General features: G+C 45.1%; 1 protein-coding gene across 29 annotated transcripts in view; it reads right to left on the bottom strand.

The window, feature by feature from the left end:
- Positions 1-17,240, bottom strand: part of CSGALNACT1 (chondroitin sulfate N-acetylgalactosaminyltransferase 1) — a 336,716-nt gene that overhangs the window by 134,798 nt on the left and 184,678 nt on the right. For 9 of the 29 annotated variants that reach the window (XM_060407077.1, XM_060407076.1, XM_027962575.3 and 6 more), the window contains one exon: positions 16,995-17,128. The exons of the other annotated variants lie outside the window; for them this stretch is intronic. The gene's annotated coding sequence lies outside the window, so the exon portion shown is untranslated. The remainder of the gene's footprint in view (positions 1-16,994; positions 17,129-17,240) is intronic. 29 annotated transcript variants of the gene reach the window in all.

Raw genomic sequence — 17,240 nt, 5'->3', positions numbered from 1 at the left:
TGTAATATGGCTAAGGAAAAAACTACAGAATTTTTTAAAAGATGTTTTAAAAGACTTTAGAGAAAGATTCGATATTATAAACTATCAGTTTTCTTCAAATTAATTCATAGATTCAATGCAATCCCACTCCAGATTCCCAAACTTTATTTGGAGAGTGTGGAACTTCACTAAGTTGATTCTAAAATTTTAAATGGCCAAGACAGGTTAAGACCCTCTTGAAGAATGTCCTCTCTGAAATCAAGATTTTTTTTTTTTAAAATAAGGGCATGGTATGGGCATAGGATAAAGCAACAGAATAGACTCACATTCATCCTGATACGTGACATACCACAGAAGTAGAAAGGACAGTCTTTTCAACCGAACTGAGAGTAATACATATTCATAGAACAGAAATCAATTTGGATTTCTAACCTCACATAACACATCAAAATTAACTGCAGATGAACTTCAGACTGAAATGTGAAAGGCTAAATATGGAAAATAATTTAATATACAAATTAATCTTGATGTGTTATGTGAGGCTGGAAATCCAAATTACTTGAGTTTCTCATAGAAATGCATTAAATATAGAACTTAAGAATACTTCCTCGCAGCGGGGTAGGAACGGATGTCTTAAACAAGGTCCAAAGAGCCACAAACCATAAGCAAATAATTTATAAATTTCAACTACATCAAAGTTAAAATTTTCTGCTTACTAAGAAACATCGCAGGAAAGTCATCAGGGATGGGAAACGAGATGAGGCGTACGCACACCCAGTGGACAGTTAAGGATCCAGAAGGTATGAAAAATGAAATGAAAATTACTGAAAATAAATATGCAAACTCTAGAGTTTGATTTCGACCTACGTTTCATTCTCATGAGCAAGTACAGAAAGACAGACGAATGATAAGAAACAGGCTACAACTAAGAATAGGGGTTGTTCCCTCTTCTCAGCTCCATGGACTTCTCCCTTGCATTCCTTCCACTGAACCACACACAAAAAATTCATGTCCAAGTGCTGTGTCCATCCCTGCGAGAGGTGACCCAGGGCTACTGTGCTGTGGTCCCGGGGTCAGGACACACATGCGCTACCTCCACGGGGGTGAGGACAGAAGCAGGCAAAGGCACTGCTGCTGCTAAGTCGCTTCAATTGTGTCCGACTCTGTGCAACCCCAGGGACGGCAGCCCACCAGGCTCCCCCGTCCCTGGGATTCTCCAGGCAAGAACACTGGAGTGGGTTGCCATTTCCTTCTCCAATGCGTGAAAGTGAAATCGCTCAGTCGTGTCCAACTCTTAGCGACCTCATGGACTGCAGCCTACCAGGCTCCTCCACCCATGGGATTTTCCAGGCAAGAGTACTGGAGTAGGTTGCCACTGCCTTCTCCAAGGTGAAGGCAAAGGGGCAAGAAAGAGAAGCCAAGATGACCACAACGGCCTTGACGCTAGAAGCGATCAGGAGGCCTGGGGCAGAGAGCACAGGCCGCGAAGCTCAGTCTCCTGGCAGGGAACCCACGGGATGAGGCCTGCGGTGGGGCTGGGGGCCGAGGAGGAGGGGGTCGCTGAGCCACCTGGGGGCGGGACAGGCAGCGAGAGGCCGCTCCTCCAGCTCCAGGTCCGCCCCCCGGCTCCTCACTCCCGATTCCGGAGCATCTTCACGTCCTCCACCCCACAGCCTCCCCACAGCCCGGTCAGGAGCTACACCAAGGCAGCCCGGCTTCAAGACACTTCACTCAGTCCTCAACTCTGAAAAGACCACCCTGGGTCATTTAAAGTGCGTCCTCCAATTAGGCCTTCCCTAGTAGCTCAGACGGAAATGCCAGAGACCTGGATTCAACGCCTGGGTGGGGAAGATCCCCTGGAGAAGGGAATGATAGCCCACTCCAGCCTTCTTGCCTGGAGAATCCGGTGGACAGAGGAGCCTGGCGGGTCATAGTCCATGGGGTCGCAAAGAGTCGGACACAGCTGAGCAACAAAACACACACGCAGGTCCAATTAGGCTGACTTCCTCACTTTGTTACACTCACACACACACAAACTTATTTTGAGGTCCCCTTGCACACCAGAGTAGAGACTTAGGAACAAAAGGGAAAAGCCATTTTCGGCTACAGAAGCAGCTGGTGGGTCCCAGACGGCCCGCATCACCCCTGCCAGCTCCCACTGGGTGACTGTCCTCCCACTGCCTATCGCTCTCTGCCCGCGGGTCCCCACAGCAGCCCAGAGACCCCCTGGCCTCACTGTCACTCAGGGTCACTGCCCTCCGCAGACCTCCCAACCGGCTCGCGCTGCCTTTCTGGCCTCGTTTCCTCCCAGAAACCCCTCCCTCTGCTCGTTTCTGGGTTCGTTCTTGCGTCAAGGGCTTTGCAAGGGCTGCTCCCACTCTGCACCGTCCCCAGCACACCCACAGGCTTGCCCCTTCCTGTCCCACTGAAGCTCGTCCCAGACATCACCTCCCGGGAGTGGCCTCCTCCAGGGCCCCCGGTCAAGAGGCCACTGGGCCCTCTGGAGCAGTTCCCACTTCAACACTCTGCAGGGTCCTTGTCAGTCTCTGAATTTCTCTCGATTGTTTATCATCTATTCTCCACCAAAGTCAAGTCCTTGCTGTGCTGCTCATCACAGCTTCCCAAGCTCCCAGGGCAATGCCTGAAACACGGCAGCGGTTCAGCACACATCTGTTGACTGAATGAGTGATAAACAAGTAAACAAAGTAATAATCCAGGTCGCCTCTATCTCCCAAGCCTCCCTGAAAATCACCATTATATTACAAGTGTAGTATTTAACGGCTCAGTCTTGTCCAACTCTTTTCGACCCTTTGGCCTGGAGCCCGCCAGGCTCCTCTGTCCATGGGATTTTTCAGGCAAGAATACTGGAGTGGGTTGCCATTTCCTCCTCCAGGGGATCTTCCTGCCCCAGGGATTGAACCTGCTTCTCCTGTCTCTCCTGCACTGCAGGAAGATTCTTTATAGGCTGAGCCATCAGGGAAGCCCATATGACAAGTGTAGCCAAACTTTACATGTTACAATCACCCTAAAGGAAAAATATATCCTTTCCCTCTCTTATATTTATAGAATGAAATATTAAAGACTAAAATTCATCCTTCAGAAAAGTTCTAAAATTGAAAAACATACAAAAAATTACCAGTCTGTCTGACTCCCAGAGTGAGTACATTTAAAATAAAGCATTCCTTCCACTTCCTCTGGCATCAGCTGTTACCTCTCTAGGCAGTGTAGCATGACTGCTTACATACATTCTTCAACATCATGTCAGTTTTTAAATTGAATCTTTTACCCTGTATTTATGACACTCATTCACGTAATCGGGTTAGTAGAGCTATCTCAAACTCAGGGTACTTTAATAGTCTCTTTTAGTGGAAATAAACAGGAAGTCCAAAGGAGAAATGGGAGATATATTCAAAAATGTTATTTTCTCTAGCTCCATTTTTGGAGTACCAAAAGTAAAGGGACCTCTATTCATAGCTTAAAGAAATTCAAGGCTGATCTGGTCTTTAAGTGCTCATTTCCAGTTACACTGAGAAAATCGCCGTTCAGTGCTGAGTGGTAGTCTCCAAAAAGATACATTTACATTCTAGAACCTGTGAGTATTATCGCACGTGGCAAAAGTGTGAACATTACCCTAGTGGTAAAAGATGTGATTGAGTTACTGATCTTGAGAGGAGGTGCTTATGCTGAATCATCTGGTTGGGCCCTAAATGCAATCTTATGCATCCTTAGAAAAGAGAGGCAGAGGGGTTCTGACACAGAAGGGGAGGAGGCGATGTGATCACGGAAGCAGAGACCAGAGTGATGCGGCCAAAAACTAACACAAATGACCAGATTCTCCCCGGAGCCTGCAGGGGGCAAAGCCCTGCCCATACCTGTATTTTAGACTTCCAGCCTCCAGCCTATGAGATGACACATTTCTATTGTAAGCCTCCCACTCTGTGGTCATTTTATATTTGTTAAAATTGATCATAAATATGAGCTGGACACTATGAAAAGCATGGCACAAGAAGTCTGATAGCTATCAAAAAAAGTTTTTGTTTCATGGTAAATAACTCTGACATTTCCATTTTGCTGCTGTTGTTCAGCCACTCAGTCACGTCCAACTCTTTGCGACCATGCCAGGCTTCAGCATGCCTGCAGCACACCAGGACTGCAGCACGCCAGGCCTCCCTGTCCTTCAGCGTTTACATTTTGGTGGTGGTGGTTTAGTCACTAAGTCATGTCCAACTCTTGTGACCCCAGGCTACAGTCCATGGGATTTAAGTAAGTATAATTTGAATATATTCAATTTCCGTTTGCAGGGCAGATCTAGAATATGATACTCTGTTCCCCTCTGTTCTCCTGATTTGAAGCCGATCACTTGATCTCTGTAAGGCAGCGTTCCACCTGAAAACACAGGATTAAAATTCTTGACCCCCTAAGGGTAATAAGGATAGTAAGAAAAAAGATGATGGCAGGCAACCCCTCACAGATTCACGGAGTCACAGAGCCGCAATAGCTCAGGAAGATTTCAGTCCCGACTTCAACCCAGGGAGGGGAACACAAGAGCCCGTGGGCGGGGCCCTTGCCCTGAGACAGCAAGAGGACCCCAGGTACCTCGACTCTGCCAAGAGCCTTTGCACAGCAATGTGGAAGGATGAGGGTGACATTCCCAATCCCCCCGTGTTCTGCTTTTCCTCCCGTTTCCTCTGATTCAACGCAAACACTCAGTCACCTTAGGGTTCATGGCAAAATACGGGGCTGGAACATAGACTGCTTCTGTTGAAAAGTGCAGGCCTGATGGGGGAAAAGTTAACAGAACGAAAATCAAAAATGTATTCTGAGGATAATGAACCAGGCCCCATGCAGAACGAGAACAGAAAGGAGGCATAAGGCCACTGCCAACATCAACTCTTCCAGCATCAATTAGGCAAGAGAGTGAAAGGATCTGCCTGGAACCCATCCCAGGTAATAAACAATCCAAAAGATCACATCTTTTTTTTTTTTTTTTTTTGCTGTTTATCTACTTATTTATTTTTGGCTGTGATGGGCCTTTGTTGCTGCCTACGGGCTTTCTCTAGTCGCGCAGAGCGGGGGCTGCCGTCTGCTACCGTGGGCGGGCTTCTCATTGCACTGGCTTCTCCTGCTGTGGGGCATGGGCTCTGGGGCACAGAGCTTCAGAGGCTGCAGCACGTGGACTCAGCAGCTGCGGCCCCCGGGCTCAGGAGCAACCGGTTCAGCTGCTCTGTGGCACGTGGGATCTTCTGGGACCAGGAATCGAACTTGTGTTTCCTGGATTCTCTGCCACTGAGCCATCAGAGAAGTCCCAAAGATCACACCTTACTGAGTGAGTCATCAGCACTGCCATTTTCCCATTAAAGCGACGAGGTAGAGACAAGGTGTGTGATAAAAGTCATCATTCCAACGGGGTAAAAATTCTTAAGAACTGAGAACAGGAGGTAGCCTCTTTAATTTGAAGAACATTTACAAAACCCCTCCAACAAGCATCAGACTTATCAGTGAAATGATAAAAGATTTCCCCTCAGGATCAGGAATGAGGTAAAGATGCCTACCACCACTTCTCTCCAACCCTGTATTCAAGATCCCAACCTACGCAGTAAAGCAAGAAAAAGAAATAAAAATTATAAGGGACGGAAAAGAAGAAATAAAACTGTCATTATTTACTGATGTGTGATTATATATACGTAGGAAATACAACAGAAAACACAGATAAAATATTAGAATTAATAAGTTTAACAAAGTTGCAGATACAAAATTTAGCATGTAAAAATAAACTGTATTTCACATACCAGCACAAAGAGTCAGAAAATGAAATATTTAAAAGATATCACTGGCCATGGGACTATATAATCAGAAATATAAAGTATCTAAAAATGGGTTTAACAAAGATGGGAAAAACCTGTACTAGGAAAAGCATCAAGTTTACTGAGTTTTCTAAAAGTAACTCAGGTATGTGCATAGATTTTAGTTATAACAAATGAAAGAAAAATAAATTGGGTATCATTATCACCATACCTTCTCATTCAAAACTGGTTTTGAAATCTAGAGGTATCTTGATGCTTATTTAAGAATTCTGCTCAGACAGGTACCAGGTAGGTTCTGATGGTAAACCAGAATTCTTACCATTAGTCCAGGTTTTGAGTAAACATAAAGAAACATTTAATTTCCACACTAAGTACTATATTAACTATGAAAAAAAAAGACTTTAAGTCCTTTAATTTTATAATTACAGAAAAGTCTATTGACAAGATCTAAAGTGGAATTTTACAGATATGCATACTATTTCAACACATCTGAGATTCTATGCCATCTACTCTATTCCAATCCATTTAGAATAAGTGTCCCAAACCAATGTATATATAATGAGGCCAACTCATCCTTAAATGGGAATTAATTGAAATTTCTTCCTTGGGTTTTTAGTTATTCCCCTGTTCGAGCTACCTTTATATGTAGGTGGAATGGATAGCTTCCCTTAATGTGATATTTATGAAGCAGACTTCTCAAAATTCCCCATTAGCCTGAAAACATCAGAAATCCAAGTATCAATAGTAATTCCTTTGAGCTAAGACACTATGTCTCCTGGGACCTATTTTTAAAAGAAAAATACTTCTTGGAGGAGGTAGCATATCTGAGTCATTATCCAATTTTAATACAGAACTGAATTTACCTGACTCATTTGCAAGATTTTAGGGAATCAAGTCTGACAATGTAGAGACTTTTAGGTAGCACACGGTGCTACTGTGAGCCAGACGGGTTGGCACCGTGAGTCTGCTGGAAAGAACAAAGTGGGCAGCACGGCAGTGCGGAAGGCAAAGTGAAAAGAGGCCAGAGACGTGCATGACGCGCTTGACAATGCAGGGGACACAGTCCTGCCGTCAAGATGAGTCCGAGAGACTCGAATACGGCGCACTGCGGCATCCGGACTGCAGTGCTGACGGCCTGCTCTCTCCAGTGCCGACGGAATACGGGAAACCCGCGAGTACAGGACTTATGTTCTATTCTCTCACAGACCCTCAGGGACAACAAAGCCCTCAGTAATACCATTTAGGGAGTTAATAAAAATGCATCCCCTGAGCTCTGGGATATAAAGACCATACGTTTAAATCAGAGACAGCATTTTCTTGGCTGTTGGCACAACCAAGTATTGACAAAGCCGGTGAGCAACTGGAAGTCACATACAGTGTTGGTGGGGGTTTACACAGACACCAACAATGTGGAAAACTGTGTATGAGTATGTTGTTCTCAAGGGTAAGTAGAGATCCTGGGATCCAGTGATTCAAGAACACATGTATCCCCCAGAGCTTTATTTATAGCAGTCCTTGCATAATAGACACAAACTGTCCATCAACAGTAAAACGGTGAATTGTAGTACATCCCTACCATCAGACACTGCACAGCAACGAGCAGGAGCAAACCCCAGCATCAATCTCACAGACACGGCGAGAGCAGCCAGACACAAAGGAACACAGACCTCACGATACCACTCACAGGAAGCTCAACACCGGGCAAAACTACTCCAAGGTGCTGGATTAGATCTGAGGACAGAATAGCAGTTATTTATGAGGGTGGAGGTGTTAAGTGGGAGAGAGGTGTGGACAGGGAGCCTCCTTGGTAGTGATCTGTGAAGGTATCCTTGCATGCAAACTTCATTGAGCTGTATGTACACTTGGGGCTGGTGCACGGGGATGACCCAGAGGGATGTTGTGGGGAGGGAGGTGGGAGGGGGGGTTCATGTTTGGGATCGCATGTACACCCGTGGTGGATTCATGTCAATGCATGGCAAAACCAATACAGTATTGCAAAGTAAAATAAAGTAAAAATAAAAATTAAAAAAAAAAGATTTGGGTACTTTATATAAATTATACATCATTAAAATCGTAAATAAAAAAAACTGGCTGTTTATCAACACTTAATATTTGTCTTAATCACTTTAATTGTGAGAAGCCAATGTTCTCTAAACGTATTTTTGTTGTTGGCTATAATATGAACGTCTAAAACACTTGAAAGGAACTTCTAGCCAATCAAAAGAGAGGACTCTCTCCCAACGCAGACATTTAAGTGGTCCTGATAGTCTCAGTAATATTTTGATCCTCATTAACGTCTCAAAGGAGCCCTAATCAAAATCCAGACATCCATGGAGAGCAAGAGGTAGTCAGGACAGGCACCAAAGTGAGGCGCATCTCCAACTTGACAACCAAGGGTCCCAGGGGCTTGGGGCGCAGCTCAAGCTACCCCAAGGACTCCCCCTAAAGCAATAAGTGAAGTGAAGTGAAGTTGCTCAGTTGTGTCTGACTCTTTGCGACCCCATGGACTGTAGCCTACCATGCTCCTCAGTCCATGGGATTTTCCAAGCAAGAGTACTGGAGTGGGTTGCCATTTCCTTCTCCAGAGGATCTTCCCAACCCAGGGATCGAACATGGGTCTCCCGCATTGCAGGCAAACACTTTACCATCTGAGCCACCAGGAAAGCGATAAAACAAAGACGTCTGTGATTCCTGGAGCTCCACCTCTGAGACGCACAGACACTCAGGCCCTAGACGCTCCATCTCACGTGGGCCGGTCCTCAGCCAGAGTCCCGTTAGGCAGGGAATCACAGAACTAGCGCAGGAGAATGATTGCCAACAGGAGCCTGGCGTGTCTGTGCAGGCAGTGGAGAGCAGTCAGAATTCAGGGCCAGGGCAAAGGCAGCTGTCAGCCGCCACCTTGCTGAACTAACTCACTCGGCTAGAGCGTCATCTCCACAAAAAAGGTGCTAAACACGTTTTCAGCTAATGATTAAACATAAAGGAGTCCAACTCAGCAAATAAACAAGTCATTATCATTTAAGTAACTCCTGACAAAAATAACCAAAGTTTTGAAAAAAAAAAAAAAATTTGAAAAGTCACAGAGAAAGGCATGAACTTCAGCTTCCACAGCCAAAGCACACGGGAGATGGCCTCGGCTACGTCAGCCACTGACTTTCCATTTTCAAGCAAACCTACAGTCCGTCAGCAAGATGGAAAGAGGACCTCTGCCCTTTCTGCTACAAGAACTGGCTACCTGAAAAGCTAATGTACAATACCTCTGAATTCTAAGAAGATGCTCTACGTTTTCAGTGGATAAGGAGAATTCATTTATTCATTTCAAAATATTTAGATTAAAACTGCCAGCCTCGTTTTCATCACTGAAAAAGTCATTACATAATTTTTTTCCCTGTAGCTGACTCCCCACCGCTTATCACAGGTCATCTCATAACTGCATATTTTAAATGGCTACAGAATTCCATTCACCATCAAGCATCTTTTTCATACTGAAAACAGCAAAATCTGCCAATCAACTGGAAAAACGTCAACAACAGCAACAAAAATGTAAATATTTTCCCTTAAAATGTTAGAGTCACTTCCTCCAAAAGACCTAAGAGTTTATCTACCTATAAAATGTCATCTCCTCTGATGAAAGGGATAAAAAATTTTAAATCCACATCATTAATTTTCTCCTGTTCTTGTCATTCTTCAAGGATATGATGCAGTGAAAGAAGAGTGGTATTTTAGGCTTAACACTGAGTCTAAGGGAAAAAATCATGGGAATATTCAGAACAGGTTAACACAGGAATTCAAGAAAGCAAAAAGCAGTAAGATTCAAGAGTCCCTTCTGGGACACTAGTATTAAAAGTGGTTAAGGTCCAAATATCAAATGGACAAAAGCTTCTTTGACCAGCAGAAAAATCACTTCATGTGTGCACACTACTCACAAAGGAAAAGTTTACATTCAGCAAAATAATAATAATAAATTATTTCAAACTAATTCTATTTCCCCAGCTACAAATAAATAAAGCTACCCTTTGAGTGGATGATTTGCAAGACACATTTCTTATGCAAAGGGGAGTAAATTGGTTAGCAAATGCTAAAATTTTATAGGGACTATTAAATATTTACGTAACTTAATGTTTTACTAATCAGAGGAGACTTGTGACAATTCACACTAAAGGTTTTCATGGACGTTCGTTCATAAAAGACAGAAGACAGTGTTTTTCATCTGTCCTTGTTAAGATAAATAACCTGGAATGAGATATAACTGTGCACTTTCTCTAGAAAAATGCTATGGCCCCAAAAATCATATTTAGAAAACAAGCCCAAGGAATCTGTGTCAAACTGTACGTGTACGTGTGGAAATGACATCAAATGAGAAACATACAGAGGACAGAAGATGAAATGAACAAGGTTTGCGCTCCCACCAGCAGATAGTTTAAAAGGGTGCACTCCCACGGCTGCTGTTCCCAGGTTTTACTTTGATTCAATACGTGAAAAAGATGAAGTCAATTTGGTTCATCCTCTCCTTACCCAGCCCAACCCAGCAAATCTCATGGACAGAGGAGCCCAGCAAGCTACAGTCGATGGGTCACAAGAGTCAGACACGACTTAGCGACTAAACCACCACCACTTCATCCAAACACACAGTCTGAGCACAACCACAGGACATGATCAAAACAAAACAGACACAGAACAGACGGTGGTTGTCGAGGGGCCCTGTGGGTTGGGGGAGGGATGGAATGGAAGGCGGGATTAGCAGAGGCAAACTAGCATACAGAGAATGGATAAACAAGGTCCTACTGTATACACAGGGAACTATAATCCATATCCTATGACAAGCCATAATAGAAAGCAGCATTTTTAAAAGAATATATATATGCATAACTGAATCATTGTGCTGTACAGCAATAATTAATACAACTCTGAAAATCAGCTACACTTCAATAAACAAATTAAAATATAAATAAAAGAATAAAGAAATAGATGAGACTAGGCACATTCAGTGTGGTATAGCCGTAGACAAGAATAAAGAAACAGAAAACACAACTTCTAGACCTAGAATTCACACCGGGCCCGGCTGCAGTTCCCACCTCCCCAGGTGATGTCAATCGGCCCATCTGGGGTTTCTGGGTCTGCACCAAAGAGATGGTCTACATGATAAGACTCCTGCCATTTCCTTTCCCCAGAAGTAGTAGTCCTGGCCTGAAATAATCCTTACTTTTGCTAATAACTTCCTTGCCCCACCCTCCTTCTGCCTAGGAAAACCATGTCATACAACTCCTTGGAGAATTCCTCTACTTGCCGGACAGGAAGCTGCCTGATTCATGAGTAGCTTAGTAAAGTCAACTAGATCTTCAAATTAACTGGCTGAATTTTTGCTCTTTAATAGGCTGATCTGATTAATAACCAATGGTTTTAATTTTCCAGTAACAGCAGACTGTACACTGTGTCCCTTCCCCCTAGAAAGTGACTTTTATTTTCAGTCCATCTTCAAATGTTTCAGGGTCCTCTGGCTATTAAAATATTAATAATATTAAGAAGTAATGATATTTAATGTCAATAAAATTAAAATAACCACTATGAAGTACCTTGTCTAAAAATCACTGAACCTGAATCTAACCAAGTTTCTAAATCTACCTGCCAGCTTCCAAATAATACCAGAGATAGGGAAACAAGTTAAATGTCACCATGAGGAAGAAATCAGTCAAAGGGGTGACACTTTCTACAGGACAGATGGACCTACTTCACCATCAAGCAGTGTTAGGAAGGAGGAACAGAAACTGCCCTAAGGGGAACAATTACATTATAGAGAGATTTATAAACACAGTCACCAAATGCAAAATATGGGCCTTGTTTATACACAAATTTGAAAAGCAACTGTGAAACGATCCTTTTGAAACAACCAGGGAAATCTGAATGTGGTTAGTGTTACAGAACATTAAGTAAGGAATTAATATTAATTTTGTTGTAAACAATAATGGCATAACGGTTTTGCAGAAAAAAAAAAGCCCTTGTGTGTTAGAAATATAAACAAGAGTTATTTACACATAAAATGGCATGACTAGGATTTGCTTTAGAAATAGCCCCACGGGGCTTCCCTGGTGGCTCAGTGCTAAAGAATTCGCTTGTCAATGCAGGAGACACCAGTTCGATCCCTTGTCTGGGAAGATCCCACATGCCTTGGGGCAACTAGGCCCATGTGCTACAACCATCAAGCCTCTGCTCTAGAGCCTGGGAACCACAACTATTGAGCCACATGCCGCCAACTACTGAGCCCAGGTGCTCTAGGATCCGTGCTCCCAACAAGAAGCCGCTGCAAAGAGAAGCTGGAGCTTAATAAAAGTTGGGGAAGGAGAGAAGAAACAAGACTGGCAAAAGGCTGACAGTTGTTGGGCTAGGCGACAGATTCGTGAAAGTTCACTCTATTCTACTTGTGTGTACATTGAGAGATTTCTCCAAAGAAGAGGGTTTAAGACACAGAACTCATCCATCTCGCATTTGATCCTAAGATACTCCTGCCTCCCTGCAAAGCAGGCCAACCCGGTGGTTAAAGGCGGGCGGGCAGAAGCAGAAGGGGAGGTCGGCTCCCCACGCCCTCCGTTCCCTGCGTCCGCTCCTCCTGCCAAAGAGCAGAGAGGTTGTCCTGAGCGCTTCCCCTCGTGGTCAGTTGTCTTCTGGGTTGACGTCCGACTCTCCCACGACAGCAGGACGGAGGAGGACGCCCGAGCCGCGCCGGCGGGGTCTCCGCCCTGAGCAGCTGCTCAGAATCTCACCAGCCTCCTGCGAGGAGAACTGGCCGAGCCCCCAGGGCACAGCGTCTCGCTGCTCTACGCTGATGAGACAAAGCCTTCTCCCTCCGCCCAATGCAGCCCAAGCTAGTCTTCCCTCTGTGGGGCCAGGACACCAGCCTGCTCATGGCAGGAGTCTGCATGAATGTTTCTCAGGGACCCTGACCTCGGGGAGGCTGTTCGTGGTCTCTGCAAGGGACCCCCCCACACCCTCCAGCACATGCTCGGTCTGCGCTGCGCCAGCCTGGGGCAGGCAGCAGACACCAGCAGAGTGCAGGTGGCCCTCCCTTCTTGTGGATGCCAGCAATGCGATGAGCAGCCCCCTTGTCCCTCCTCCACCTCAGCTCAGAAGCAGGGGGCCTTCCCGACGCCCAGCCTCTCCGCTCTCCTTTGGGAAGGACAGAGAAGAAGCAACTTGGATTCTCCACGGTTGTACCCTGAAGCCCCGCTTCTTATCTGCCAGTGGTAGACGTTTGACAAAGGAGTGTCCCTTCCTGCACCTGGAAATCAGCTGGGGCTGTACTGGGCCTTGGAGAACCTAGAACCTAACCTGTTCTCTACAGGCGACTAGCTCTTCTGTTGGAGTGGTGGACGGGGTGGCACAGAAGATCTCAGCCGGCAGCCCCCACCTCCCTGTCGCACCCTTGGGTGTCAGGCATCCAGGTCGGGCAAGGGCGATCTGAAGGCAAGTGAGACCCGCCCCCACTGGCTCGGTCATCACGGGGAGTGAAGGTGGGCACCGGACTCGCCAGCTCCTGGGGCTCTGCTTTGAGCAAAACCCTGGAGCCAACACCGTGAAGGCTTTGCATCCGTCACTGGGAAAGGAGAGGTGGTCGAGGTGACTCCGAACCCGGGGCCCTGCAGGAGAACAAGCAAAGCCGCCACATCGAGTGATGCCAGCCCCCAGTTAATCCAAACGTAGAGAGCTGGCTGGCGGACGACACACACGGGCCTCGTCGGGGTGGCTCCCTGAATGGAGTGATGGCGGTCACTGCCACAGACCCAGTGGGCATGCAGTCAGCCAACGGACCAGCGCAGGGTCCTCAGCAGACGTGCCCCTGGTCCAGGCGCAGGCGGTGTGCATGGTCCACACCAAAGACACAGGGCAGCAGGCTGCAGACGCCGTCCAGAGCGTCTACTCCCCTAGCTGTTCACTCTGCCACTGGCGTTTAGGATAACAGCTCATCATGATTTCTAAAATTCTCTCTCCCCAAAGCCCTGCCCAAGCAATCGAGCTAAGCCAGCACCCAGCCACTGAGAGCACTTGGGATAAGCCAACGGAGGGGACACCTGTCAGGCCCCTGGCCCTGTGCACACCCCTCCCACACTTCAGAATCAACCCTATAATCCTACAGACTCAGTTATTTTCCCAGACTCTCTTGCATTTAGGGTGAGTCATCACCTCTGGATTTTACGTGAAAAAAATAACTATTATTTAAGTCACTGCTTAGGGGGGTTGCTTATCTCAGATCCTAATACATACACAAAATGAAGACTCTGGGCTACAGGACTGCAGACCCTACCACCCCTGTAGTGTAGATGAACTTACGTTCAAGGGTGTGTGTGAATACCGATGCAAAGCCAAGTTTCTCAGAACAGTGTTAACACTGGGGTCCCACCCTCGGTCCCTTGCTCTGGCTCCCATATCCAGACCTCTTGGAATCAGGGCGACGCTCTTGAGGTCACCTTGAGCTCCCTTCCAAAGCCCTGATTGAGCAACGCCTTAGGAGTCAGGTCAAGAGAAACACACCTGCCTGAACTCGTCAATCACAGTGACTGCTGACTACTATCTAGATGAACAGATTTATTCTACTGCCCACCAGAAAATTAAGTATTCTCTGGCAGGAGATAACAGCATCCAGAGACCTTGCAGTTTTCAAATACAATGTCAGGTCCTTTATAAATCACTAAGCACAGCAAGAGATAAGAACAAATGACAAAAACTAGAGAGAAAGGATGGATAATACATACATTCCAAGTGTACCATCTAGGTGATATACTACAATTATCAAAAAGGAATTTTAATACAATTATAATTGCTGCGTGTAAGAAAACAGATTAAAGGTGACTGATGTTATCAAATACCTGGAATCTACACAAAAGAACTGAATAGAAGTATAATTATTGAATTAAAAATGCAACAGATAGGTTTAACAATAAATTCAGTTCAGTTCAGTTCAGTTGCTCAGTCGTGTCTGACTCTTTGCGAGCCCATGAACTGCAGCACGCCAGGCCTCCCTGTCCATCACCAGCTCCAGGAGTTCACTCAGACTCACATCCATCGAGTCCATGATGCCATCCAGCCATCTCATCCTCGGTCGTCCCCTTCTCCTCCTGCCCCCAATCCCTCCCAGCATCACAGTCTTTTCCAAGGAGTCAACTCTTCGCATGAGGTGGCCAAAGTACTGGAGTTTCAGCTTTAGCATCAGTCCTTCCAAAGAAATCCCAGGACTGATCTCCTTTAGAATGGACTGACTGGATCTCCTTGCAGTCCAAGGGACTCTCAAGAGTCTTCTCCAACACCACAGTTCAAAAGCATCAATTTTTTGGCACTCAGCTTTCTTCACAGTCCAACTCTCACATCCACACATGACCACTGGAAAAACCATAGCCTTGAAGAGACGGACCTTAGTCGGCAAAGTAATGTCTCTGCTTTTGAATATGCTATCTAGGTTGCTCATAACTTTCCTTCCAAGGAGTAAGCATCTTTTAATTTCATGGCTGCAATCACCATCTGTAGTGATTTTGGAGCCCCCCCCCCCAAAAAAAGTCTGACACTGTTTCCACTGTTTCCTCATCTATTTCCCATGAAGTGATGGGATCAGATGCCATGATCTTTGTTTTCTGAATGTTGAGCTTTAAGCCAACTTTTTCACTCTCCACTTTCAATTTCATCAAGAGGCTTTTAGCTCCTCTTCACTTTCTGCCATAAGGGTGGTGTCATCTGCATATCTGAGGTTATTGATATTGCTCCCAGCAATCTTGATTCCAGTAAATTAGACACAGCAAAAGGAGGATTTTCTAAAGTAAAAGCGGTATAAGGGGAAAATATCTGTATAAAAAGCGCAGTGAGAACAGAAGAATAAAAGTACAGGAAAGAGTTGAAGTGGCACCTGAGACACGGATAAAAGCGCCAACACATCTGTGCCTGGAATCCCCAGGAGAAAAGAGGAGAAAGAAGCAATAGCTGCAGAAATAATCACTGGCAGGTTCCCCAAACAAATTAAAGATACGGAGCCACAAATCCAATAAGCTCCCAGAGCCACAATGAGGGGAGATATACTGGGTGGGGGGGGGGGGGGAGGGGTTGGGGGAGGGTAATAACACAGATATAAAGCACATATTTAAGCTGGACTCATAATTTCAGCTCAATTATGGAATTTTCATAGCTTCTCTCACCTACTTCGCTATTAAGGGTGAAAGTCTGAAGGTTAAAATCTTTTCATTTGGGGCAGAATTCTGTAAGATATCAATTATGACATACACATTTTTTTTTCTGTTTCTTTTTTAGTTTTAAAATCTGTCACTTACTCTATTAAGATTTTTCATTGAAGTCTGAGATGTCTTTAACTCCCAAAATGAATATAAAATCACATCAGCTACTGGGTATCAACAATAGTCATAATTTCACCTTCTGGAAACCCAAGGCCCATAATGTAGAGAATAAAATTGAGTTATTACTCTTTTGTGGTGAGACTGATTTCTTAACATGAAGACAGGAAGCTGCTATTGCAGATAAATTGGAGTGGTGAGTATACCTGTAACTTACATAATATTGTACATCAACTGTACTTCAATAAATTTTTTCAGAAATAAAGAGTTCAAAAGGGATTTACACTTTAAAAAAATAAGAGCGCTGAGCTCATCATAATTTCAAAGGCTTCAGAAATTTAGTCTGACTTTTCTAACAACCTAGGAAGTTACTCATCTTAATTCACAGGAAAAGAAAGCAAACGCAAAAGCTGAAAGACAATTGTGTGTGGGAAGGGATTTGGGAGGCAGGAGAAACAGGCAAAGGGGGTCGCCTGTATGGTGATGGACGGTAACCAGACTTGTGATGGGGATCACCCACATGGTTCACAGATATCAAATATTTATGCTGTACACTTGAAATTTACACAATGAGAAAAAAAACTTTTTAAGATAATTTTGCAATAACAGTTTACCCACCCAAGCTGTCTGAGTATCTGTCCTACCCAAATGAGTCCTGGAAAAGCTGAGACAGAAAAATGAGGCTTGAAAGGACAAGACTCCTGTCCCTCAGCCCTCTATCCAGAAGGCCATGGTGCTAAATGGGCAATACTGCTGACTCTAAGTCCCCCTCCACTGTGATTTCAGATACTGTTCTGGTGAATGGTACCATGATAGAAGAATGTGATTCAAGCTTTCACAGATGACCCAAGACAAGAACCTTACTCAGGAAAGAAGGAACACTCACCCCTGAGACCACCACAAATGACACTGTAGCTTCCAGATCGAGGAGAAAGATCTTGATGCTCGTGTGCCCTCAACATCCCAGCGTCTGAACTGGAAGAACCTGAGGGCATCCATTAAGCCATCATCTCCTCCAGCCTGTGTGTGAAGGAAATCACCAGGTGTCAGGAGTTGATGCCCACGGCCAAGACCCAGTCAATGAATAACTCAGCCCCTTGACACGAGCACTGGTTCAGAGACAGACACGTGC

The sequence above is a fragment of the Ovis aries genome, chromosome 26 (assembly GCF_016772045.2).
Source record: "Ovis aries strain OAR_USU_Benz2616 breed Rambouillet chromosome 26, ARS-UI_Ramb_v3.0, whole genome shotgun sequence".
In the NCBI taxonomy this organism is placed as follows: domain Eukaryota; kingdom Metazoa; phylum Chordata; class Mammalia; order Artiodactyla; family Bovidae; genus Ovis; species Ovis aries.
The sequence above is the reverse complement of the archived record's forward strand: the minus strand, read 5'-3'. Positions and strand labels throughout refer to the sequence as shown.